The sequence below is a fragment of the Notamacropus eugenii genome, chromosome 3 (assembly GCF_028372415.1).
Source record: "Notamacropus eugenii isolate mMacEug1 chromosome 3, mMacEug1.pri_v2, whole genome shotgun sequence".
NCBI classification, from domain to species: domain Eukaryota; kingdom Metazoa; phylum Chordata; class Mammalia; order Diprotodontia; family Macropodidae; genus Notamacropus; species Notamacropus eugenii.
The window spans coordinates 227,981,391-228,006,842 of record NC_092874.1 but is presented as its reverse complement, the minus strand read 5'-3'; the positions used below and the strand labels follow the sequence as shown (position 1 = coordinate 228,006,842).

Sequence of the window (25,452 nt, the reverse complement as noted above, 5' to 3'; positions counted from 1 at the left end):
GATTTGAAATCAGACCATCCTAATTCCAGGTTCAGTGATCATTCCACTGGGCATCTACATGTGGATGTACTCTTTGGCCAGCCTGGTCTTCATAAGAATGACTGGCTATAATGGCTATGTTATGGGGCTGGGAAATATGTTGGGATGGAGTAGAACCGGTACATGAGGTAAAAGGGAGGGAATTCCCAAAATTTCTCCCAAGGAATACCCAATGTCCCTTGTGCCCAAAGAACAGAGCTAAGGGGAATATTTAGATCCTTTCCTAGAAGGGTAGGGCTATGGAACAGCTGAGCACCCTTCAATCAGACATGATCCTTACTTCCTCAGAAGACTTTCTTTTTTGATTTAGAGAATAAAACAAGGATTTCCATAATACAGTATAATAAACAATAGGATTGCATATGAAACTGCAAATCTGTTATGTACAACTTGCAATTCCTTTAAAATGTAAAATGAAGTTATCATGTAAATTTCTTTTTTCTTTTTTTCTGTCCCACTCCTTCACACCCTAGTGATGGCTACCATTACACACACACATATATTTTATGTACATATACATATATATACAGATGTATAATTATTCTATAAATACTTCTTAACATTTCTTTCTCTGGAAGACTTTAGAATACATTTCTTAGTCTGACATGAATTGGAATCATCCTATCAGAGTCAGAGAGTTGAACAAATTGAACTCCCAAAGCCCACTTTCTGGACAATAACTAAGATGTTTCTGGATGACCAGGGAGAGGGTCCTACCACTATAATAATGCCAAATGAGTAGGAGGTCTCTCCCATCCAGTGCCTTTGCATCTAGCTGCTCATGTATGCCCTCCCCCAAGGCTAATTTTGGACACAGCCATAGTTGAACACTTAATGACATTTGCCATCACTGTTGGCCATGACCTCCCTGCCAAAAAAAAAAAAAAATAGGTATCTCCACTGGTTGACTTAGTAGGCAGGAGTAAGAGGTGGGGGTTAGGGAGCCTGCAGGGCAAGGCCAGTACAGACCTCTCTCAACTTCCACTGGCCTTTGATGTCTTTTTAAGTGCCTTGGCAGACAGGTGGCTCTATCAACACTTTTCCCTTCTGCTCAAGAAACCCTTTCCATATTTCTTTAGCAAAATGAAGTTCCCAGTTCTCCTCATGACAACTCTGGTTTCAGTTCTCATGGGAACTGGTGAGTATGGCCCTGTTATCCAGTTCCTCCTTCTGCAAAGGTCTGGGACGTCCAACAGGGCTTGAGTCCTATTTTGCCCACTCTCACTCAAAGAATAGGACAGTTAGCCTTACTGATGTCATGTTAACTTTCCCTAAAACCAATCACTGATCCATAGAAAGTAAGATTAAGATGTCATTCAGTCATTTTTCAGTCCTCTCTGACTCTTCATGACTCCATTTGAAGACCTCTTAGCATAGATACTAAAGTAGTTTGCCATTTCCTTTTCCAGCTTATTTTATTGGTGAGGAAACTGAGACAAACAGGGTTAAGTGACTTATCCAGGGACACGGAGCTAGTAAGTATCTGAGCTCAGATTTGAATTTGGGAAGATAAATCTTTCCGACTCCAAAACTGTTACTCTATCCACTGTGCCACTTAGCTGTCTAAAGAGCTAAATATGACCTTAACAAACCTCTTGGGTCAGGAGGCAGCAATGTCTAAAAGGAAAAATAATCATTTTACAGAAAAGCCTTAGAATTTAACTTTTTTAAGAGCTACATTACATTTCATAGTGAAACATGGATATTAAATTATATGCATTTAATTTATTGGAATCTAATTATAACTGACAATATTATATACTGAGATATAGATACATTTTTTCAATTGATGCCAGGAAGATTTTATACCAACCTCCTCTTTGTTGGGTTATACATGTTATGAGTTTATATATTAATACAGTACTACTATCAAAAAAACAAAATTATTCCTTGTCTCCAGAAGGCCTTTGTTATGACATTCCTATATCTAGCTCCATAAGCATGTTAAAATAAAGAGTTTATCAGATAAGCTAGTTGTCCTTGTGAAAGAGATGCCCAGCAAAGCCTTGAAACAAAGAAAAATATGGAAAGAAGGGTATCAGAAGGAAAGAGGTGGATGGGTAGAGATATTTTAGCCAACTAGGGCTAAAAAGATCTTCCCACTGCATAAGAGCTCTCTACTTGGTGGAGTGGAAGGGAAGGGAGCAAGACAGCTCCAGGTCTGGATGTGCCCTCCTAGCTCTAGTTGGCTGAGAGAGACCAGGGCAGGTAACCCAAGGCAAGTCATATAACCTCTCAATGCTCTAGGTAACTCCCTAAAATTATATGTTGCTCCTTACCCTGAAAAAAAAGTTCTGATCTGCATTGAGAAAAAGAGAAAGAGACAGAAAGAGAAAGGGAAAGAGAGGACTGGGGAGAGGGAGGAAGAAAGGAAGGAAAAAGAGAGAAAAGAGAGAGGGAGAGGATGAAAGAGGAAGAAAGAGAGAGGGAGAGGGTGAGAAAGAGAGAGAGATGGGGAAAGAGAGAGACAGAGAGAGACAGACAGACAGATAGAGAGTTTCCTCAGCAGGGTATTCCCTGAATCACTAGTTACAGATCTAGAGACAGGAGTCTCTATCACCTAGAAAAACTATGAAATAAATAGACAATAAATATTTCTATTGCCATACATTTATTCTCTGACAGTCTGATGGCTTCCAAGACAACATGACTAAACATATGATGGCCTATGTGCTGATGCTCAGGTTGTGATCCATCCTCATTGCTAGCAGGAGAAATCCAGATTCTGAAATGAATGATAATGAGGACCGTTTGTAGATATCCTCATACTGTCATGAAAAGGTATTGCCTGAAAGCAAATCCATTAGGTGTGAAAATTCCCGCACTTTCTCTGAAACTTTGTCTTAAAGACTGTCCCAAAGCCCTCATGGGCAGTGGGGCCTCAGGGGACAGAACTCCAGGTCTGGAGTCAGGAAGATCTGTTAATTATCTCAATCATCTCATCGTGTCTTTGATTTCATTTCTTCAATTCTTTTCACCCTTCTTAGACTATAATCTTAAGGACAGAAATGTGCCTGATTTTTTCTATGTACTTCTTTTATTTTCCTTTATACTTGAAAGTATTTTTATTCTCTTCCATTGTACTGGAAAACAACAATAGATTTTCCGTGAGGGTTTATTTGTGTATGTGAACTGCCTGTGGCTCTTTGTGGGTACCCTATGTAACCCATGAGGCACTTCAGTAATGTAATGTGCTGTCATACTATTAATCAATCATCAGGCATTTATTACGTACCTACTGTGTGCCAGGTACTGAGTCAGGTGCAGGAATTAATAAATAGCAAGAATGAAATACCTCCTACAAACTCAAGAAGAGCTCACAGAATCTGTGCAATATCATTGATGCCCACCAGGAGGCACTATACTCAAGTCACCAAGCAAATGGCCTCCCTGCAGTCTCCCTGGCATGTCTGCGTACTCTGCGTCCCAGGCTGTCTGGGTCTCAATTTAGCTTAGGGGATGATGTGGCATATTGATTAAAAATTGTTGCGGTTTTTTTTTTAATCTATGGCTCCATCACTACCCTTCCATGAGATATTCTGCCTGTGTCCAGGGCTCAAACCCTAAACCTCAGAGTAAAAATAGAGAAGATAAATGTTTTGGAGGGAGCTTGGTTTCCCTGCTTTCCCTGACCAGTGGCCCTTACAATAGCTGACAGTCTCCAGCACTCAGAACCTCCTCTTGCTGGGGTCCTTGCTTCTGCTCCCAGGCTGATCACTTCCATTTTCCAACCATCCCAGGTAGATGCTCAGGCCTCTGTAGCTGCTAAGAAAGGACTCAGACTCCCCAGGTCCCTTGTGTTCACCTACATGTTAGGCAGAGACAAACAGCATGACAGAAGCGTCCCTCTGGGCCCAAAAGCCCAAGGGGCAGACTCGAAGTCTGCTAAGGTTCAAACAAGGAAAGGGAGAAATAGCCATTCTAGGTGCCAGCATTCTGATATCCTTTCCCACCTCTGATAGGCAGTTTCTTGTTCCAGAAAATACACAATGTGACACACCATTATCTCCCTGTTCTTTTTCAAGATTTCTTGACCACAACTTTCTTAACTTGATTGGGGTCCTCAAATTATCATCAGTGCAGGTCCTGAAGTAAATAAGAATTCAGAATAGAAAAGGGTAGAGGTTACAATCTATATACTGAATGTGTGAATGTACTAAATTAATGAAGAATGATTGAATGAATGAATGTGATGGGGACTTCTAGAGCAGGAAGACAAATTCAATACTCTCCCAACAATGCCCTCCTACATACAGACATACATCCCTTGGTTTTATTGTGTTTTATAAATATTGGTGGAGTTTTTTTGTGTTTTATAAATTGAAGGTTTTACCCAACCCTGCATTGAACAAGTATATCAGCACCATTTTTTCCAACTGTATGTGCTCACATTATGTGTCTCTGTCACATTTTGTTAATTCTCTCAATATTTCAAAATGTTTTATGATTATTATATCTGTTATGGTAATCTGTGATCAGTGACCTTAAATGTTACAATTATAATTGCTTTAAGGAGCCACAAACTGTACCCAAATATGAGGGTGAACTTAATTGCTAAATTTTGTGCATATTCTGACTGCTCCTCCAACTGGCTGGTCTTCATCTCTCTCCCTCTCCTTGGGTCTCCTTATTCCCTGAGACAAAACAATATTGAAATTAAACCAATTAATAACCCTCTAATGGAGTCCAATTGTTCAAGTGAAAGGAAGAGTCAATCTATGTGGCAAGTTTCATTGTTATTTTACTTCAAAAATTGCCACAGCCACCTCAACCTTCAGACACTACTACCCTAATCAGTCTGGAGTCATCAACACAGAAGCAAGACCATCCAGCAGCAAAAAAAGATTCCAACTTGCTGAAGGTTCAGATGATGGTTAGCATTTTTTAGCAATAAAATATTTTTTATAATGGAGCAGCCAGGTGGTACAGTTGTTAGAGTGCCAGGCTTAGCGTCAGGAAGATTAATCTTCCTGAGTTCAAATCCGACCTTAGAAACTAACTAGTTGTGTGACTCTAGGAAAGTATGCCTTGGTTTCCTCATCTGTAAGGTGGGCTAGAGAAGAAAATGGCAAACCACTTCAGTATCTTTGCAAAAAAAATCCCAAATGGGAGCAAAAAGAGTCAGATACAATTCAAAAATGTCTGAACAATAATGTTTTTAATTAAGGTATATACATTGTTTTTTTAGACTTTAGTACTATTGCTCACTTAACAGACTACAGCATAGTGTAAACACAACTTTAATATGCACTGAGAAACCAAAAATTCATGTGTCTCACCTTATTGCCATACTCACTTTAGTGCACTGGTCTAGAACCAGGTTGCAATATCGCCAAGGTGTATCTGTACTCCCCATTCCCACAAAAGAGACAAGTCTTTCCCCAGAAGAACAGGCTGCTGCTCTGTCCTAGAGAAGGCCACCAAAACCCAGACCCCAGGGAGAAGCTCTTCATTACCCTTTACAGCCTGGCCACTGCTCAGATGCCTTTTAGTCCTCACCTCAAGATGGAGAGAATTTAAGCACCTTAAAAATTGACTTTCCAGCTGGACAGAATTCTACTACATCAGGCCCAGAGACAACAGCCCCTGCAGAGACAATAATCCCTTCAGGGACAACAGTCTCAGCACAGACAACAGCCTCACACACCACTACAGTCTCTCCAAAGACAACTTCAGTCGCCCAACAGTCAACAAAATCTTCCCCTCAACGTGAGTATCCAGCTCTGTCCTGAACTGGTGTCTCCCGTTCATTTGCCTCTGTGTATGGGCCCAGCCTGACACAAGCAGTCATGCATGGTCTCTGGGGTAGGATAGGGCAGCAGTACATTCAGATGTTTCTGATACTTTGTGGCTTATGTCTGGGGCATGTTTTGAGAGACAAAAGAAACCTGTTTACTACATGTAAAGTCAGGAGATCCATTTTTAAGTTCCATGCTTACTACTTGAGTAATGTTGGGGAAATCATTTAATGTCTCTAAGCCTCAGTTTCCTCATTTTAAAAAAATAGATTGGGGGTGGGGGTGGGAGTCTACAGCGATCATTTTCATAAAGGGCTTTGCTCACCTTAAAGAGATTATACCTCAGTGGTTCCTCATGGAGATGCAACGTTGGGGAGAAAGGTTTGGGAACTTCTTTCATACATGAATTAGCAGCTCTACTAACACAGCACCAACTAATTCTCCTATCCAGGAATTTAGAAGATATGAGAAAGATTATTCATGATATTGGGGGTGAGTACATTCAAAAGTAGGCCCCAAAATGAACCCCTACATGATTGTCTTCCCAGGTCTGTATTCCTCATCTCCAGCCCCTAATATAAAAAGATCATTCCCAAACCTAAGCAAAAGATATGAACCTATTTTTGAGGGTGAGGATAGCTAAGCCTTTTCTTCACTGGACACTGCATAACATCAGCTTTCACACATCCCCAAGGTCAGTTAGTCAGTCAACGAGAATTTATTGAGCTGATCTTATGTGTCAGGCACCGGGATAAGCTAATACAATGAAAGGTAAAAACAATCAACAAAATCACAGTCCCTGCCCTGTATATTTGGAACATATATTTGAATGGAGGAACAATATATAAATATCTAGATAAATTCAAGAAATAGAGAAAGAAGATTTGAAAGAAATCTGGAAAGGATCCAAAACTGGGAAGACCAGATAAGGCATCTTGCAGAGGTGGGATCTGAAATGAGTCCAGAAGGAAGGAAGGGAAGAAGGCAGAGCATTCTAGGCATGGAGGGAGGCCAGGGCAGAGGCAGAAAAGTGAAAGATGAAGGAACGTGGATGAGGAATTGCAAGGAGATCAGATCCCTTCCAGGTTTAAAATGTTTCTTGGAATCTATTTCCTCTCTGCAGTTTAACCTGCAGAGCAGGAGGGCATGTCCCTCATCCCCTAGTCTGTCCAACCTGCATCATTCGGGCAGCACTGTAAGGTTCTATCTCCATCCCTGAGCTCAGTGCGATACAGGAGGGTGGGTAGGCCCAGGGAAAGGGAAGATCTGAATTGACCCAAGTGACCCCAGCTACCTCAGGTTCACATAAGAGCCATGATCTCGTTCCATTTATCTTTCTTCCAGATGGAGTCAAAAAAAATAACAAGAATTATATTGCATCCCTTCCTTTTGGGGAGTCATGAAGATGCCAACCTATAAGAAGCATTCTCAAAAGAACTCCTTAAAAGAAATTACTAAAAAATATATTTTCATGAATTTAAACTATTAAACCAGAGCAGCAAATCTGCTGTTTGTCTTTACTGAAGGAACTGCTGGGAGGGGAACATCTTGGACAGAGGGTGAAGTGGGCATTCCTGCTATCCAGGGAGGGAAATTTCTTTACATATTCCTGTCCTTCCCCAACCCATTAAAATGCCATCTGCAACTTCGGGTACCCAGCTCCTTCACATAAACATAAAGAAGTTATCAGTTTAGTTCAATTCTTCCAAAGTCTTCCCAGATTCTTCCCCCAAATCTCAGATAGAAAGTTTGATCCTGGGGAAACAAACCAAGAAAGTTTTGGTCAGGGAGAGAGAGAGAGAGAGAGAGAGAGAGAGAGAGAGAGAGAGAGAGAGAGAGAGGGAGGGAGAGAGAGGGAGAGAGAGAGAGAGGGAGAGAGAGAGAGAGGGAGAGAACACAGGGTAAATTGAATATGAAGGGATGATATCTAAAAATAAAATTAAGGGGTGAGAGAGGAATATATCAGAAGGGGGAAGGGAGACATAGAATGTGGTAAATTATCTCACATAAAAGAGGAAAGAAAAATGTTTCACAATGGAGAGGAAGAGGGGGGGAGATGAGAAGAAATGAGTGAACATTATTCTCTTCGAATTTGGCTTAAGAAGGGAATAACATACACATTCAATTGGGTATCTTACCATACAGGAAAGTAGGGAGGAAAGGGATAAGAGGGGAGCGGATGATAGAAGGGAAGACAGATTGGGGGAGGGGTAGTCAGAAGCAAACACTTTTGAAAAGGGACAGGGTCAAAGAAAAAAATAAAATAAGTGGGGGGCAGGATAGGATGGAGGGAAAGACAGTCTTTCACAACACAACTATTATGGAAGTGTTTTGCATAGCTACACATGTACAACCTATACTGAATTGCTTGCCTTCTCATTGAGAGTGGAAGAGGAGTGAAGAAGGGAGAGAATTTGAAATTCAAAGTTTTAAAAACAGATGTTAAAAAATTGTTTTTGCATGAAATTGGGAAATAAGATATACAGACCATGGGGTATGGAAATCTATCTTGTCCTGAAAGAAAGTAAAAGGGAAAGGGATAAGAGAAAGGGATGATAAAAGGAAGGGAAAACTGGGGAAACGGGTAATCAGAATTCATGCTATCTCAGGGTGGGGCAGAGGGGAGAGATGGGAAGAAAATTTGGAACTCAAAATCTTGTGGAAATGAAAGTTGAAAACTAAAACTTAATTAATTAAAAATAAAATTTTAAATAAAATGACAAAAAATATAATATCTTGCTATTAATATGTCATGTAACACATCCTATATATTATTTCATTAACATATGTTCAACTCCAGTCTTCTGTTATACTGTAATCTTCTTGAAGATGGGGACACCTCTGAGTGGTGAAACATATAACCCGATGTTTTGCATATATTAAATGAATTAAATAAATGAATGAAGGCCTGGAAGACCAAAGAAAACAATTTCTTTACCATATGTTAGCCATCTTTCTGCCAAACAGGAAAATTTCTTCCCTAAGAGGATTCAATCAAAACTCTTCCCGTATGTAGACTATATAGAGAATGCAAATTACTCCTACTATAAAAAAGACCCTCCAACACATAGTCCCACCCAGGAACCAGGCACAAACCCCTCTGCCTTTGATCTTTTCCCAGATGGGTCTATTCCCCTCAAATCAATCACCCAGCCTGCTTTCATTTGCTACCAAAGACCAGGAGGATTCAAGCCTCTCAGACTTTGACAGAAGTCATTGTCTCAACTATCACCAGAAAATAAAATGGCAGTTTGGCTAGTTAGTGCCTTTTGCATTCACACTTAGTTTCAGCTCAGCAGCCAATCAAAAAGCTTTCTTTTACCTCTCAACAAGCAAATAACAATCATAGAATACCTGTACATGCTATGAAGTGAATACTTGGTCTCCTCCATTGCACATCATTACATAAATTTAAAAGTTACCTCACCAAATCCCCATGGAGGTCCCTTGCAGATGCTCCTAGGACTCAGCCCACATTCAGTAGCGACTTTGAATGGAATTTCTTTTTCTAACTCATTTTTTTTAGCAGGGTTCTATTAGTAATATGCAAAGAAGTTAATAGTTTTATGAAATTGCTTATATAGCCTACTTATTGTCACTTGATATTGGTTGATTCTCCAAGGTTCTCCAGATATAGTAAATCTAAGGGTAAATCATTTAACCTTGTAGGTCTCAGTTTTCTCATCTGTAAAATGAACTGGAGAAGGAAACGGCAAACTTCAGTGTCTTTGCTAAGAAAACCCCAAATGGGATCATGAAGAATCAGACATGGCTTAAAAAGTACTGAACAAGAGATAAAATATAACAGAATTTGTCAATAACTCTAAAGTTGTTTCCTCTTTGCCTGTGCGTATTATCAGAATTGCTTTTTGGATTGCTTACTGTTCTAGCAATATTTCTAGCAATATTAAGTATTAGTGGTGGCAGCAGACATCCCCAACTTCCTAGAAAGGTCTCTCATGTTTCTTCAGCAGAGATTTTGCTGGTATTTGAGAGATTTTTTTTTATTTCAGGTATTGTTTATTACGTAATAATTGAATATTCATTTGTGAACACTCATGCTGGGCAATCATTCTCAAAAGAAGTTTAGAATTTGATTAGGAAAAATGACAGTTATAAAATATCACATTGGGAGGGGGTAACACACTGCTGGTCTCCCTCCATCTGGTCTCATGATACTACTGTTGAACAGAAGAAGTAAGGCTATCCTATAAGAAAAGTCATGCTATTTCTTTTGTTTCGTTTTTGTTTTTATTTTTAACACAGTTTATAACAGATAAAGCAATTCTAACTTTTGGTCAGATGATACTTCTTTTTAAAGCATTTACAATATGGACCACACAAGAAAAGAAATTTTTTTATAAATATTAACCAACTGAGACACAGATAACATTTATGTTGCTAACTTCACAAGCTCTTAACATAATTGTCTCCACAGTATTACTAAGAATTAAAGAACGCTAACTTAATGTTGTTGGTCTAGAGTCCTATGCCTAATAGCTTAATTTTAGACAACCTCGGATGTTCCCCTACCCATAATCTATAATTGAATAGATCTGGTATTAAGCTTACAAACCTTTGACTGTAGGAAATAACCACCAATAGTAAGGACATTGCAGGGAAACAATATCTCCCCAACTTCATGTCAGTTCCAGGCAGGATTAGATTATCCATTTGCATTCAGTCAGGCTTAAAGTCTGACAGGTGTCAGTGGGGAAATTGAGTCAGGAGAATCCCACCTCAGCCCATGATGAACAGCCGCTCTCCCACCCTTCCCTTGAGATCACCTATGCTGTTCATACCAGCATCTCATCAGCTTACTGGCATCATGGATTGGAAGCTCAGATCGCCTTTCTTGCTACCCATACCTAGAGTTAAACTCATAAGAACAGTCACTTAATAGTCCCATAGCATCTAAAAATGGCAAGTTCCAATAACCAGGTTTCAAATATGATTATAGTTTCATTTTGGCTAAGGAATGTATTCCTTAGCCAAAATGAGGGATTTTTTATGAAAAAAAATTTAATTTATTTATGTATATTTCATTTTCACCATTCACTTTTATAAGATTTTGAATTCCAAATTTTCCCCCCTTCCTGCCCTTCTGCACTCCACAAGATGGCATGCAATCTGATAAAGGCTATACATGTACAATCATATTAAACATATATCCACATTAGTCATGTTGTAAAGAAGAATAGGACCCAAAAGGAAACACCATAAGAGAAAAAAGAGAAAGAAAATAGTATGATTCTATCTGCACTCAGACTTCATACTTCTTTCTCTGCTTGAGGACAGAATTTTCTATCATGAATCTTTTGGAATTGTCATAGATCACCACCTTGCTCAAAAGAGCTAAGTCTAATAAAATCGGTCATTGTACAATGTTGCCATTAATTTGTACAACGTTTTCCTGGTTCTGTTCACTTCACTCTGCATCAGTTCATATAAGTCTTTCCAGGTTTTTCTCGAGTCTGTCTGCTCATCATTTTTTATAGCACAATAGTATTCCATTACATTCATACACCACAACTTGTTCAGCCATTGCCCCATTAATGGGCATTCCCTCAATTTCTGACCTTTGGCCACCACAAAAACTGCTGTGAATATTTTTGTACATGTGGGTCCCTTTCCCATTTTTATGATCTCTTTGAGATACAGCCCTAGAAGGGATATTGGTGGATCAAAGAGTATGCACATTTTTATAGCCCTGTGGACATAGTTCCAAATTGCTCTCCAGAATGGTTAGATCACTTCACTACTCCACCAACAATACATTAGTCTTCCAATTTTCCAACATCTCCAACATTTATCATTTTACTGTTTTGTCATGTTAACCAGTCTGTTAGCTGTGACATGGTACTCCAGAGTTGCTTTAATTTTCATTTCTCTAATCAATAGTGATTTAGGGCATTTTTTCATATGACTGTAGATAGCTTCAATTTCTTCACCTGACAATGACCTGTTTATATCCTTTGACCACTTATTAATTGGGGAATGACTTGTATTCTTATAAATTTGACTCAGTTTTCTATATGTATTAGAAATTAGGCCTTTATCAAGGACACTGGTTGTGAAAATTGTTTCCCATCTTTCTGCTTCCCTTTTAATCTTGATTGCATTGGCTTTGTTTGTACAAAAATTTGTTAATTTAATGGAATCAAAATTATCCATTTAGCATTTTATTATGTTCTCTATCACTTTTTTGGTCATAAATTCTTTCCTTCTCCATATATCTGACAAGTAAACTATTCTTTTCTCTCCTAATTTCCTTATAATATCACCCTTTATGCCTAAATAGTGTGCCAGTTTTGACTTTATCTTGGTATACAGTGTAAGATGTTGGTTTATGCCTAATTTCTGACATTCTGGTTTCCAGTTTTCCCAGTAGTTTTTGTCAGGTAATGAGTTCTTATCCCAGAAGCTAGAGTCTTGGGTTTATTAAAAAGTTAATCTACAACTCTATTTCTTAGCCAGTACCAAGTAGTTTTGATGATTGTTGCTTTATAATACAGTTTTAGATCTGGTACAGAGAGGCTATCTCCATTGCATTTCTTTTCATTAATTCCTTTGATATTCTAGACCTTTTCTTCTTCCAGATGAACTTTGTTATTATTTTTTCTGGCTGTATAAAATTATTTTTGATAGTTTGATTGGTATGGCACTGAAAAAGTAAATTAATTTAGAGGGAATTGTCATTTTTATTAATTTGCTACCCATGAGCCACTGATATTTTCCCAAGTATTTAGATCTGACTTTATTTGTGTGAAAAGTGTTTTGTAATTGTGTTCATATAGTTCCTGGGCTTATTTCAGTAGGTAGAGTCCCAAAAACTTTATAATGTCTACAATTACCTTAAAAGGAGTTTCTCTTTCTATCTCTTGCTGTTGGACTTTGTTAGTAATGTATAAAAATGCTGAGGATTTATATGGGTTTATTTTATAACCTGCAACTTTGCTGAAGTTGTTCATTATTTTAAGTAATTTTTAATTTGATTCTCTAGATTTTTTAAGTATACCATCACATCATCTTCAAAGAGTAATACCTTTGTTTCTTCTTTGTCTATTATAATTCCTTTGATTTCTTTTTCTTCTCTTATTGCTAAAGCTCACATTTCTACTGCAATATTGAACAACAGTGATGATAATGGACATCCTTATTTCACCCCTGATTTTATTGGAAATGCTTCTAGCTTATCACCATTATGTATAGTGCTCGCTGATAATTTTAGATAGGTGATACTTATCATTTTAAGGAAAACTTCATTTATTCCTATGTTCTCTAGTGTTTTTATAGGAATGGGACTTGTATTTTGTCAAAAACTTTCTCTTCTCTTGAGATAATCATATGGTTTCTGCTAGTTTTGTTTTTCATATGGTCAATTATCCTGATTGTTGTTCAAATATTAAAACAGTCCCACATTCCTAGTGTAAATCTCACCTGGTCGTAGTTTATTATCCTCATGAAAATTTGTTATAATCTCTTTGCTAATATTTTATTTAATTTTTTGCATCTATTTTCAGTATAGAAATTGGTGTATAATTTTCTTTCTCTGCTTTGGCTGTTCCCAGTTTAGGTATTGGCACCATTTTTTTTTTCATAAAAAATATTCAGTAAAGCTCCTTCTTTGCCTATTTTCCCAAATAGTTTATATAGTACTGGAATTAATTGTTCTTTAAATGTTTGGTAAGATCCACTTGTAAATTCATTATGCTACGGAGATTTTTTCTTGGGGAATCCATGGTTGATTTGTTCAATTTCTTTTTCTGAAATAGGGTTATTTAAATATCTTATTTCCTCTTGTTTATCTGAGCAATTTATATTTTTGTAAATATTCATCCATTTCACTAAGATTGTCAGAATTATTGGCATACAGTTAGACAATGTAGCTCTAAATTATTGTTTAAATTTCCCTTTTGTTGGTGGTGAATTCACCCTTTGTATTTTTAATACTGGAAATTTGATTTCCTTTTTTTTAATTAAATTTACCAAAGGCTTAACGACTTTATTGGTTTTTTCATAAAATCAGTTTGAAAAAACTTTATTCATTAGCTCAATAATTTTCTTAATTTCAACTTTATTAATGTCTCCTTTGATTTTCAGAATTTCTAATTTTATATTAGGGAATTTTTGGAGGGGGGGGATTTTTAATTTGTTCTTTTACTAGCTTTCTTAGTTGCCTGCTCAATTCATTAATATCTTCTTTCTCTATTTTGTTCACGTAAGCATTTAGAGATATAAAATTTCACCTAACAACTATTTTGACTGCATCCCATAAATTTAGTATAGTGTCTCATTATTGTCATTCTCTTGTATGAAAATATTTATTGTTTCTATGATTTATAGCTTGGCCCACTCATTCTTTAGGATTATATTATTTAGTTTTGAATTAATTTGTAGTCTATCTTACCATGGTCCTTTTTACATGTAATTTTTATTACATCATGATCTGAAAAGAATGCATTTATGGTCTTTCTGCATTTTATTTTGAGGTGATTTTTTTCCCCTAGTATATGGTCAGTTTTTATGTAGGTACCATGTACCACTGGGGAAAAGGTCAGTTTTCTTCAGAGGTCTACCATATCTAACTTGTTTGTTTTTTTTTAATTGATTAATTTATTTCTAGTTTCCAACATTCACTTTCATAAGATTTTGACTTTTAAATTTTCTTCCCCCTCTTCCTTCCCCTTCCCCAAGAAGATGTGCAATCTGATATAGACTCTACATATACATTCATATTAAACATATTTTCACATTAATTATGTTATAAAGAAGAAATGGAACCAATGGGAGAAACCATGAGAAAGAAGAAACTAAGCAACAAAAAAAAGAAACCAAATAGTATGCTTCCATCTGCATTCAATTTCAAAGTTCTTTCTGGATGTAGATAACATTTTCCATCATGAGTCTTTTGGAGTTATCTTAGATCTTTCCACTGATGAGAACAGCTAAGTGGGCCATCGCAAAATGTGGCTGTTACTATGTACAATGTTCTCCTGGTTCTGCTCAATTCACTCATCATCAGTTCATATAAATTTCTCCAGGTTTTTTCTGAAATCTGTCTGGCATCATTTCTCATAGTACAGTAGTACACAACACTGCTCCATTACATTCATATACCACAACTTGTTCAGCCCATTGATAAACATCCCTCAATTTCCAAATTGAATCAGCTCTCCATGTATTTTAGAAATGAGGTCTTTGTCAGAGACACTGAATGTAAAAATTGTTTCCCAGCTTTCTTCTTCTCTTCTAATCTCGGTTGCATTGGCTTTGTTTGTACAAAAAAAATAGTTTAATGTAATCAAAATTATTCATTTTGCATTTCATAATGTTCTCTATCATAAATTCTTCCTTTCTCCATAAATCTGATAGGTAAACTGTTTCTTGCTCTCTAAATTTTCTTATAGCATCAGCCTTTAAATCTAAATCATGTACCCATCTTATTTTTATCTTATGCTGGTACCATATCTGATTTTTCTAAGCTACTATTAAACTCCTTAACATCTTTCTTATTTATTTTGTGATTAAATCTATCTAGTTCTGAGAAGAGGAGGTGAGGTCACCCACTAGTATAGTTTTGCTGTCTATTTCTTCCTGTAAATCACTTAACTTCTCCTCTAAGAGTTTGGATACTGTAATACTTGGTGCATATGTTCAGTATTGATAATACATCATTAGTTTCCTTCCTTATATCTTTTAATTAGATCTATTTCTGCTTTTGCTTAGTGTGATGATTAGCTGTAATAGACTTAGCTCTTGTCAGTAATATAATGATCCAAGACAATTCAAAAGACTCGTGATAGAAAATGATAACCATATCCAGAGAAAGAACTATGGAATGTGACCAGACTGAAGCATATTATTTTCACTTTTGGGGGGGGGGTTTCCATTTATTCTGTTTCTTCTTTCATAACATGACTAATGTGGAAGTATACTTACATGATTGCACAAGAATGACCTATATCAAATTACTTGCTATCTTAGAGAGGGGAGGGAAAGAGAAAAATTTGGAACTCAAAATCTTTCAAAAAATGATTGTTGAAAATTGTATTTATTTGGAATTAGAAAAAATAAAATACTATTAATTTTTTTGAGAAAAAATTTGCTTACCACTATAGGACAGAATAGGGAGAATCTGAAGGAATGGAGAGTTAACCTGAATGATGAGCTTTGAGTTTTTACTCTCCTGAATTCTTGGTGAAAAGTCATTACAGTATTGTGGAATGGTCACACAATGGTTCCAAACATGGTTCTTTCCCTTGACTGACTGTGATCCTGAACATTTGTGAGATCATCATGAGTGAAAGATGTTCTCCCCTGCTCTGGGCCTGACATATAAAAGGAAGGGGTTGGATCCCAATATCTTGAAGGTTGCTCAAAGGTCTAAGGTTACATGATTCTGTGAACATCCTCGGGAGCCTGTTTACAACCCAACCAAGAAAACCAGGCGCATGACCTCACAATTACATCACCTTTCTGACCAAAACTCTTTTCCTCTAGCTAAACCTCTATGCCCTACTTAGCACTCTTGGCTCTGGGAGGCTTTTAACTATTTTCAAAACTTAAATCCATCTTCAGAGGAGACCATCCATCAGTCACAGCATCATAAGTTTGGATTTGGAAGAGGCCACAGAAACCAGTACAATCTCCTGGTCATATCAAGAAGGAAACTGAGGATGAGAGAGAAAGCAACTTGCCCAAGTCAAGTACCCAATTTTAGGAAAACCAGATTCAAACTATGTACAAAATCTGGTAGACTTTCCCCTACATCACAATGTTCTTCCCCCAACTTCACAGCGCCCTGCATGTCCTCAAGGTCACCTCTATATCCTCCTGAAAGTTCTGGTAGACAAACAGAACAATGCCTGGGATGCCATCCATTCTCCTGCATGTACAGAGGACACCCCTTAGTGGGAGGGGACTTTTTTTGGAGGGTAGTGGGCAGCATATGAGTGTGCAAGGTGGAACATTTGGTAGTCATCAACAAGCTCTCCCCTGTTCTCAAATTATCATCAGTAAGTAAATAAGACTTCAAAATAGAAAAGGGTGCAGGTTACAATCTGTAGAATCAATGTGTGAATTTACTAATTTAATCAATGAATTCATGAATAAATACCATCAGGCCTTCTAGAGAAAGGAGAGAAACCCTCCCATCCAGACCCTCCCACATAGAGACAAAACCTTGCTTCACTTTATTGCACTTTACAATAAAATTTCAGGTTTCCTGGTTTTACAAATTGAAGTTTTGTAGCAACTCTGCATCAAGAAAGTCATTTTTCCAACAATATTTGCCCAAATCACATCTCTGCATCACATTTTGGTAATCCTCAAAATAATTTGAAATTTTTAATTTTATTATATCTATTATGATGATCCGGGATCAGTGATCTTTGATGTTACTATTTTAATTGCTTTGGAGAGCCACAAATGTACCCATATAAGATAACAAAAGTAATTGCTATATGTTGTGTGTGTTCTGACTGTTCCACCAATAGAATGTTTCCAATCTCTCTCCATCTCTTGCCTCCCACCCCATTTCCTGAGAAAAACTGATATTGAAATTAGGCCAATGAATATGACTTCTAAGTGTTCAAGTGAAAGGAAGAGTCAATCAACGTGGCAAACTTCTTTGCGAGCCTATTTGTCAAATTGCCATGGCCACCCCAACCTTCAGCCACCACTGCCCTGATCAGTCAGCAGCCAAGAGCATAGAGGCAAAACCCTGCAGCAGCAAAAAAGATTGCAAGTTCTGGAAGGTTCAAATGACAGCATTTTTTTAGAAATAAAATCTTTTTGTTTTGGGGCAGCTAAGCTGTGTAGTGAATAGAGTGCCAGCTTGGATTCAGGAAGGCTTACCTTCCTGAGTTCAAATCTGACCTCAGACACTTACTAGCTGTGTAGGCTAGTGACTGGACAAGTCACTTAACCTTGTTTGCCTCAGTTTCCTCAGCTGTAAAAATGGGCTAGAGAAGGAAATGACAAACCACTCCACTATCTTTGCCAAGAAAGCCCCAAATGGGTTCACAAAGAGTAAGACACAACTGAAAAATGCCTGAAAAACAAAATTTTTAACTAAGATATGTACGTTGTTTTCTTAGACTTACTAGCCTACAGCATAGTATAAACATAACTTTTATATGCACTGAGAAACCAAAAAATTCATATGACTAATTTTATTGCAATACTCACTTTATTGTGGTAGCCTGGAACCAAGCCAACAATACTGTCAATTTTTTGACAGTATACTCCCCTTTCCTGCAAAGAATATAATTCTTTCCCTACAAGGCCAGGGTGCTGTTCTCTTCAAGTAGTTCCTCTCCTCCTGGAAAAGGCCCCTAAAACTCCTGCAATAGGGAGAGGCTCATTATTACCATTTAAGACTGGCTACTGCCCAGATATCTTTCACTCCCTACCTCAAGGTTGGAAAAATTTGAGTACTTCAAAGTTTCACAATTAACTCTGCAGCTGGACAGAATATTACTACACCAGGCTCAGAGACAAGGGACTCAATTGAGACAACGGCTCCACAGATCACTACAGTCTCCTCAAAGACAACTTCAACTACCCAACGGTCACCAAAATTTATCACTAACTGTGAGTATCTAGCTCCGTCCTAAGCCAGTGTTCCTTGTTCATTTGCCTCTGCATATGGGTCCAGTTCTACACAAACAGCCATGCATGGTCTCTGGGGGTGGGGTAGGGAAGCAGTACATACAGATATTTCTGATACTTTGTGGGCATATATCTGGGCCATGTTTTGGGAGAAACAGGCAGCATGTTCACTCCACTTGGAGTCAGGAGATCTGTTTTCAAATTTCACACTTACTAGCTGAGTGATGTTGGGGAAGTAATTTAATTTCTCTGAGCTTCACATCCCTCATCTTAAAAAGAAAAGATTGGGGTGGGGGTGGGAATCTACAGTATTCACTTTCTTAAAGGGCTTTGCTCACCGTAAAGACATCATGCTTGAGTGGATCCTCATGGAAGTGAGGCATTGGGGAGAAAGGTTTGGAAACTTCCCTCATGCATGAATGGACAGCTCTACTAACACAGTACCAACCAATTTTCAGGTCCAGGAGACACAGAAATATTAATTCGCCATATTAATGGTAAGTATATTGAAAAGTGTGCCCCAGAATGAACTCCTGCATGATTCCCTTCCCAGGCCTGTAACCCTCTTCTCCAGCCCCTAATATGAATAGTCCATTCTCCAAACTTAAGCAAAAGGTGTGAACCTATTTTTGAGGGTGGGCATAGCTAAGCCTTTTCTTTGTTTAACAATGAGTAACATTGATCTTTCAGACATCCCCAAAAACAGCAAATCAGTCAACAAGCATTTATTAAGCAAGTCATACATGTCAGGCACTCAGCTAATCACTGGAGATCCAATGAAAGGCAAAAGCAATCAACAGGGAGGAGCCAAGATGGTGGAGTAGAAAGATACATAGCTGTCAAGAACTCCCAACAAATTCTGGAGGAGCAGAGGCCACAGAGCAATGTAGTGGAGGAGATTCCTGTTCCAGAGAGACCTGAAAAACCAACACGAAAGGTCTGTCATGCACCGGACCTGGAGCAGAGCCCAGCCCTGCCTTGGCCGTGCGGCACCAAGGGGAGTAGATCCGAGCAGGCTTCAGGGACAGAATTTCCAGCAGCCGTGCAGGTCCCTCCACCCACAGGCAGCAAAGGTCAGTGAGAGGATCTTTTCAGCTGGCTGAGAGGGGAGAGGGGTGTCCCCATGACTCAAGCCCCCTCGGGAGGTAGAAACAGAGGCAGAAGCGGATAGGGCTCCCAAAGCAGGCAGTAGCCCACATCCATTGTTGAAAGTCTCCTTGTAAACCCCTTGAGGGAACTGAGCCCCATGTGGCGGCCCTGCCCCGACACGAGCACCTGAACTTAATCTCACCCTGAATAGCAGCCCCCCCCCCCCACCAAGAAACCCTGAGGCTGGGAAGCAGCATTTGAATCTCAGCCCCTAAGTGCTAGCTGGGTGGAACCAGAGGTGAGATAGGTGTGGAGAGGAAATTCAGAAGTCAAGAAAAAACTGGGAAAATGCCCAGAAAACAGAAAAAAAATAAGACCATAGAAGGTTACTTTCTTGGGGAACAGATGTCTCCCCCTATCCTTTCAGATGAGGAAGAACAAGGCATACTGTCAGAGGAAGTCAGGGCCTCTGCCTCCAAAGGGAACTTAAAATGGCCTCAGGTAATAGAAGACTTTAAAAAACAAGTTAGCAGCTTATTAAAGGAGAACCAAAAAAATGCTGAGGAAAATGACTGCTTTAAAAAGAGGCTAACTCAAGTGGAAAAAAGAGGTCCAAAAAGTCAATGAGAAGAAGGAGATTTTAAGAAGCAGAATTAGCCAAATGGAGGAGAAGGTTCAAAAGCTCACTGAACAAAATAATTCATTGAAAGAGAGAATTGAGTTCAGGGAAATGAATGACTATGAGATAAACCAAGAAGTTAGTAAACAAAACCAAAAATTTGAAAAAAATAGAAGATAAGGTGAAGCAACTCATTGGCAAAACAATTGACCTGGAAAATAGATCCAGGAGAAATAATTTAAAAATTATTGGACTACCTGAAAGCCATGATCAAAAAAAGCCTAGACATTATCTTCCATGAAATTATCAAGGAAAACTGCCTTGCTGTTAAAGAATCAGAGGGCAAAATGGATATTGAAAGAACTCATCAGTCACCTCCTGAAAGAAACTCGAACAGAGAAACTCCCAGGAATATTGTGGCCAAATTTCAGAGTTTCCAGATCAAGGAGAAAATACTGCAAGCAGCTAGAAAGAGACAATTTAAGTACCGTGGAAATACAATCAGGATAACACAGGATCTGGCAGCTTCAACATTAAGGGATCGAAGGGCTTGGAGTGGGATATTTCAATTCCAGGAACTGGAATTGAAACCAAGAATCACCTACCCAGAAAATCTGAATATAATACTTCAAGGGAAAAAATGGACATTCAGTGATATAGTCAAATTTGAAGATTTCACGTTGAGGAAAAGACTAGAACTGTATTTAAAAATTTGACTTCAAGACAAGAATCAAGAGAAGCATGAAAAGGTAAACAGAAAAGAAAAATCATAAAAGACTCTCTAGAGCTGAACTGTTTACATTACTACATGGAAAGAAAACATTTTTAACTCTTGAATCTTTTCTCAGTATTTGGGTAGTAGGAGAGATTGTACATACACACACACACACACACACATACACATAGATAGATAGAGAGTACAGGATGTGTTAGATCAGAAGAGATGATATCCACATACACACAAAAATAAAATAAAATAAAAATTAAGGGGTGAAGGAGGAAAATTCTGGGAAGAGAAAGGGAATAATGGAATAGGGCAGGCTATAATTCATGAAAGAGATAAGAAAAATCTTATTCAATGGAGGAGATAAGGGAAAAGGGGAGAGGGGAAATAAAGCTACTCTCCCCACGTGTGGCTGAAGGAGGGAATAACATGCTCACTAAATTTGATATGAAAATTTATATACACCATGGGAAAGTAGGAGAGGAGGCGACAAGTGGAGTGAGGGGAATGTTAGAAGGGAGAGCAAATGGGAGAAGGGAGTCACTAGAAATAAACACTTTTGAGAAGGGACAAGGTCAATTGTAGGGGGAAAAATAAGAGGGGATAGGGTAGGTCAGAGGGCAATATAATTAGTATTACACAACATGATTACTATGAAAGTCTTTTGCAAAACAACACATATTTAGTCTGTATTGAACTGCTTCCCTTCTTAGTGGGGCTGGGGGGGGGGAAGGGAGAGATGTTGGAATTCAAAGTATTAGAAATGAATGCTGAGAATTTTTATTGCATATAATTGGGAAATAAGAACTACAGGGATAGGGGTATGGAAATTCATCTTGCCCTGCAAGAAAAGAGAGAAGATGGGGATAGAAGAGGAGTGGAATGGGTTGGAAGGGAGGGTACATTGAGGAAAGGAGTAATCAGAATGCAAGGTTTTAGGAAGCAGGGGGAGAGGAGTGATGGGGAGAAAAATTGGACATGTTACAAAGTGAGGTAAAAGCAATCAGTATTAAAACAATAGACTGAATTAATTACTGAGAATAAATCAATGACATCTTTAGTTTGGAGAAAAGAATTTCAGCCTAAATTTCCAAGATGAAGGTAACCTCGGGTAAAATTTGGCAGTGATGGAAAAGTCAAGGTTTTAATGGTAAATTAGATTTTATGATTGCCATTTAATCAGGAACTAAAACATGTATAGAAAAACACATAAGCCACCTAAGACTTGCCTCAAAAGATGTTCCTTAGCCAAAGTGAAACTATAATCATATTTGAAACCTGGTTATTGGAACTTGCCATTTTTAGATGCTATGGGACTATTAAGTGACTGTTCTTCTGAGTTTTACTCCAGGTATGGGTAGCAGGAAAGGCGATCTGAGCCTCCAATCCATGATGCCAGTAAGCTGATGAGATGCTGGTACAAACTGCATAGGTGATCTCAAGGGAAGGGTGGGAGAGTGGCTGTTCAGCATGGGCTGAGGTGGGATTCTCCTGACTCAATTTCCCCACTGACACCTGGCAGATGTTAAGCCTGACTGAATGCAAGTGGATAGTCTAATCTAGCCTGGGGTTGACATGAAGTTGGGGAGATATTGTATCCCAGCAATGTCCTTACTATTGGTGGCAATTTCCTATAGTCAAAAGGTTTGTAAGCTTAATAGATCTATTCAATTATAGATTATGGGTAGGGGAACATCTAAGGGTGTCTAAAATCAAGCTATTAGGCATAGGACTTTAGACCAATAACATTAAGTTAGGGTCCTTTAATTCTTACCAATACTGTGGAGACAAGTAGATTCTTTTGTGGTCCATATTGTAAATGCTTGAAAAAGACGTATCACCTAAACAAAGTTTGAATTGCTTTATCTGTTATAAACTGTGTTAAAAATAAATTTAAAAAATCAACAAAAACATAGTCCCTGCCCTTAAAGAGCATATATTTGAATGGGGAAAATAACATATAAGCATCTAGATGAATCCAAGAACTAGAGAAAAACAATATGAAAGTCATCTGGAAGGGATGTAAAATTAGTAAAAGTAAGCTCTCATGCAGAGCTGGGATTTCAACTGAGTCCAGAAGGAAAGGAGGGAAGAGGGCAGAGCATTCTAGGCATGGAGGGAGGCAGGGCAGAGGCAGAGAAGTGGGAGATGGAGGAATGTGACCGAGGAACTGCAAGGAGACCAGGTTCTAAAATGATTCTTTGAATCTATTCCCTTTCTGCAGTTTAACCTGCAGAGCAGGAGTACACATCCCTCGTCCCCTGGTCTATCTAGCCTGCATCATTCTGGCAGCAGCTGTAAGCTTCTGTTCCCATCACTAGGCTCAATGTGGTACAGGAGAGTGGGTAGACCCAGTGAAAGGGAAGGTCTGGGTTGCCCAAATGACCCTAGCTACCTTGGGTTCACATCGGGGACATGATCTCATTCCATTTATCTTTCTTCCAGATGTAGTCAAAGTAATACTGGAACAAGTGCTCAGTTACTTACCCCTTCTTTGTAAGTCATGAAGCTGTGAACAGTGGGAGTCATTCTTTAAAATGATTCCAGGAAGGAAATCATTAAAAATATATTTCCACAAATCTAAACTATTAAATCAGAGCATTAAACCTGCTGTGTGTCTTTACTGAAGGAACTACTGGGTGGGGAGGATCTTGGACAGAGGGTGAAGTGGGTGCTCCTGGCATCCAGGAAGGGAAATTTCTTTAGAAATTCCTGTTCTTCCCAAACCTATTCAAATGCCATCTACAACCTCAGTTACCTAGCTCTTTACACCCACACAAATGCACACGTAGACACCTAAGTGCCTCCGGATGATTGCATGTAAACAAACGAAGGTATTCAATAATCCTCGTTTAGTTCAATTCTTACAAAGACTTCACAGACTACGCCTCAAAACACAGACAGAAAGTTTGCTCCGGGGGAAACCAGTCAAGAAAGTTTTGGTCAGGCTCTCACTGAAAGAGAAAGACAGACAGAGACAGAGAGAGAGACAGAGACAGAGACAGAGAGACAGAGAGAGAATGAACAAGAACAAGAACAAGAACATAGAGGATGGTCTGGTTGTGGAATGTGGGGGATTTAAGTCATTTAGATGTAACACAGACTATCCTGACCCTCACTGCCTAAATGCCAGGTATGTTACATTTGACCTCTCCCCTAGGATTCTCCAGTATTTTTAAGAAGGTTAAGGATATCTAGGCTCTCTGCAAATGGATCCAATGATTTAGAATATAGTGTTCTCCTGCCCAAGTATGTGGGTGTCCCTTGAGCCCCAGTTCCATTTATACAGTAGCTTTGACAAGAAATATTTACATCAAAATGTATGATCACAAATACTAAGACATGTTGTCCAACATGGGGAGCACAGTCATCACACACACACACACACACACACACACACACACACACACACACACACACACACACACACTTTGTACCACCTCAGACTTTAGGAGATGGAAGGGAATTAGATACATACCTTAGCTCCATTCCAATAATGCCTGATCCAAAGATCTGAACCTGATGGTTGGTCTGCCTGTCAAAAGTCTCTTCTCATTCCAGTCTACCCTCCACTCAGCTGTATAAGTGACCCTCCTAAATCACAGGTCAGATTATGTCACACAAACACATCCATTCAATAAAATTCCATCACCTCCAGGATTAAATATAAAATCTGCTGACTTTTGAAGCCCTTCATAATCTGCTTCTCCCTACCTTTCCAGTCTCTTTACACCTTACTTCATGCCCCACTCCCACCTCCAAACTCCTTAAACAAGTGCTCTTCCTCAACAAGGCATTTCATTTCCTGATTCCGGACACTTTGAGTTACTGTCCCTCATGCATAGAATGCTCTCCCTTCTCATCTCTCTTCTGGTTTCTTTGATTTCCTCCAAATCCCAGTTAAAACTCGACCTTTTATAAAAAAAAGACTTTCCCAGTTCCCTCTTAATTACAATTTGTGCTACATATAGCTTATTTGTACATAGTTGTACAAATACTCTTCCCCTTTAGACTTTGAACTGCATGAGATCAACGGCCTCTCTTTGACCTTCTTTGTACCTTCAACAACTAACACAGTGATTGGCACAAAGTAGTGCTTATGAACTGTTTATTAACTGACTGTAAAAGTAAGAGTGATCAGTCTTACACCCCACTCCTGGTAGGGTCAGCTATAGGGTCAACTATAGGAATGTGAGCTGTTACTATTCCTCTGTCACCATCTTACCATTATTTCAACAACTTGTGTTCAGATCCTATCTTCTCAGTTAAACTGTAATCTTCTTGAATTTAGGGACACCTCTGAGTGGTGATACATAACCCAGGATTTGCATTCAGTACATATTAAATGAACCAAATGAATGAATAGATAATATAGGACCTGGAAGAACAAAGAAGACAGGTTCTCTACCACATGTAGCCATCTCTCCAGCAAGCAGGATAGTTTAACTAAAAGGATTCCATCCAAACTGCTCCCTCTTTACTTTAGAAAAGGCCCTCCAACACAAGACCCCACCCAGGAACGAGGCACAAACCCCTCTGATCTTGATCATTTCTTAGATGGCTCTATGCCCCTCAGCTGAGTCACCCCAGCCTACTCTCACTCCCTACCAAAGACCAGGAGGATTCAA

General features: G+C 38.6%; 1 long non-coding RNA gene across 2 annotated transcripts; it reads right to left on the bottom strand.

Annotated features, from left to right (window-relative positions):
• Positions 1–2,633: 2,633 nt before the first annotated feature.
• Positions 2,634–25,125, bottom strand: LOC140534191 (uncharacterized). 2 transcript variants are annotated; one of them, XR_011977208.1, is made up of 3 exons: positions 24,303–25,125; positions 3,686–4,125; positions 2,634–2,764 (listed from the first exon to the last, which is right to left on the bottom strand). It is a non-coding gene; the product is annotated as an uncharacterized lncRNA (long non-coding RNA). The 2 variants fall into 2 exon arrangements; XR_011977206.1 differs by lacking the exons at positions 2,634–2,764; positions 3,686–4,125 and adding an exon at positions 19,103–19,309.
• Positions 25,126–25,452: the final 327 nt, after the last annotated feature.